The 2,785-nt window shown below is 46.4% G+C and overlaps 1 non-coding gene across 1 annotated transcript; it reads right to left on the bottom strand.

The window, feature by feature from the left end:
* Positions 1-278: 278 nt before the first annotated feature.
* On the bottom strand, positions 279-354 carry TRNAS-GCU (transfer RNA serine (anticodon GCU)). Its single transcript has one exon. It is a non-coding gene; the product is annotated as a tRNA-Ser (tRNA).
* Between the last annotated feature and the right edge of the window lie 2,431 nt (positions 355-2,785).

Here is a 2,785-nt window from a genome sequence, read left to right as displayed (position 1 = left end):
TCCTGAAGCTGGAAACAGGGAGGCAGTCAGACAGACTCCTGCATGCGCCCGACTGGGATCCACCCAGCATGCCCACCAGGGGGCGATGCTCTGCCCATCTAGGGCGTCGCTCTGTTGCAACCAGAGCCATTCTAGCACCTGAGGCAGAGGCCACAGAGCCATCCTCAGCGCTCAGGCCAACTTTGCTCCAATGGAGCCTTGGCTGCAGGAAGGGAAGAGAGAGACAGAGAGGAAGGAGAGGGGGAGGGGTGGAGAAGCAGATGGGTACTTCTCCTGTGTGCCCTGGCCAGGAATTGAACCCAGGACTCCTGCACAGCAGGCCAACGCTCTACCACTGAGCCAACCGGCCAGGGCTCCTTTTCCCTTTTTCAAGAATTCCCTCTATGTAAAACTTTTTATAGCACTGCTGCTGGGAGATTAGCATGTTGCTTAAAAGCAGACAACGATTATAATGGCCCTTTTATCGAGCACTGGCTGCATGCTAGGCATTGTGATATGTATATATATTTATTGTTTCGAGTACTTATAATAACTCTGAAAGATAAGTATCACCACTACTATTTTACTGATGAGGAAATTTAGACTGCATCAAGTTGATGAAGTAGCCCAAGGCCACCTAAGGAGTAAGTGGTTGAGTTGGTATTAGGGCCCATGTCATTTTGCTTTTAATACTACCCTTTTTATTAACTATATCATCAAGTTCTGTTCTCTTAGCCTTTCTCTATTATATTTTCTTTCTCTTTTATTTTTTTTTTTAAAGATTTTACTTACTGATTTTTACAGGGGACGGGGTAGAGTGAAAAGCATCAACTCATAGTTCCTTTACTTTAGTTGCTCATTGATTGCTTCTCATATGTACCTTGCTTGATCAAGCAAGCCTAGAGTTTTGAACTGGCGACATCAGCATTCCAGGTGAATGGTTTATCCACTGAGTCACCACAGGCCAGGCTACTCTATTTTCTTTCTCTATGGGTTAATGGGAAGAGACATTCGCCCTGTGCTGAATTTAGAGACCACCGAGTTTTGTGAAGAGCTGGTTCTTCCTTTTGGACCAATTATCAAGTGTCATCATATGGTCCCCACACACTATTCTGTCACAGGACTTGATGAAAGAATTGCAACATGAGTGTGTTTTATGATCATCCCTGGTGAAATTAGCAGCCTCGGGTTAGGTTGCAGGATAATTCTTTAGGCCATTGTTCTACACCCACTTCCTTTACCGGCTGTCAGCGCAGCTGAGATCAAGTTCTTCTTAATGGGAGGATCCATTTCTACCTCCGCCTCACCCTCACCAATTGCCCACGTGCATAGTTTTACACTGCTTTCAAATGATTCCTTATCAGTGACTTTCCCTATGACAAAGGAGAAAGAGAGCCACGCTTGGAAAGTTCAAGAGAAGTCATTTATAATGTAAGGACTAGGAGCCTCTGCCTCCATCGTTGCAGTGTATGCCCCTGGTTATGAAAATTCCCAGAAAAAAATTAATCAGTACATTAATTGATAAAATGAATGCCTCATTGTCTCCTACCCAGAATTCTGCAGTTGCTAAAATTATTTTCCTCTATGTGAAAGAAAGTAGACACTTCTTTCTCTGTGAGTAGTTGCATAAACCAATTCCAGCGTGTGCACCTGTTACTCTAGCAGTGCCCGATGTACCCCATTTTTCTATAGAGAAAATGTGTTCTGTTCAGAGACTGGCTCTGGTCTGCCTAAAGGCCCATGGCGTCACCTTTTCCTGGTATGACTGCCATTTTACCCTCAGACTCACATAGCTCTCTGTTTCTTGTGTTCTTACCCACCATGCCTTGGATTAAAATATTTTTGTTGCCTTTGCTGGTTGGCTCAGTGGTAGAGCGTCGGCCTGGCATGCAGGAGTCCTGAGTTCAATTCCCGGACAGGGAACACAGGAGAAGCGCCCATCTCTTCTCCACCCCTCCCCCTCTCCTTCCTCCCTGTCTCACTCTTCCCCTCCCGCAGCCAAGGCTCCATTGGAGCAAAGTTGGCCCTGGCGCTGAGGATGGCTCTGTAGCCTCTGCCTCAGGTGCTAGAATGGCTCTGGTTGCAACAGAGCGACGCCCCAGATGGGCAGAGCATCGCCCCCTGGTGGGCATGCCGGGTGGATCCCGGTCGGGCGCATGCGGGAGTCTGTCTGACTGCCTCCCTGTTTCCAACTTCAGAAAAATACAAAAAAAAAATGAATTTCAAAAAAAAATTTTTTGTTTGTCTTGGTTTTGTTTTGTTTTAGTGTGCTGCATCTGTTACAAGTGATGAGCCAATGACAACATGTTACTATTAACCAAAGCTCAGAGTTTACATTAGCATCCACTCTTTGTGCTGTTCATGTCATAGGTTTTGACAAATGTTTAATGACGTGCCTCTCCTATGACAGTAGCGTACAGAGCAGTTTCCCTGCTCCAACTGTGCAGTGCTCCCTCCCTCGCCCCTAAGCCCTGGCGAGCCCTGATCTTTCTGTTCCCTCCACAGGGCTGCCTTTCCAGACTGCTTATGAAACAGTAATTTAAGTTTTAAAATTCAGCAAAACTAGCTCTCACATTCACTAGGAGTGGTCTACCGATTTTCACTAGTGTTGGCATCGTTCTGATCAAGGCAGAATGGGGAGGACTGATCTTGTTGCTGCTACTTATTTCTGGGTGGTGGCTGAGTTGTCTGGAAAGGTGAAGTGGTTTGGTACGGAGGGCTGAGTTTACCGTTTCCCAGACCCTATGACCACTGGCTCATTCAGGGCCTCTCATTCTCGTGTGTGTGTGTGTGTGTGTGTGTGTGT

This window comes from Saccopteryx bilineata, chromosome 2 (assembly GCF_036850765.1).
Source record: "Saccopteryx bilineata isolate mSacBil1 chromosome 2, mSacBil1_pri_phased_curated, whole genome shotgun sequence".
NCBI classification, from domain to species: domain Eukaryota; kingdom Metazoa; phylum Chordata; class Mammalia; order Chiroptera; family Emballonuridae; genus Saccopteryx; species Saccopteryx bilineata.
The sequence above is the reverse complement of the archived record's forward strand: the minus strand, read 5'-3'. Positions and strand labels throughout refer to the sequence as shown.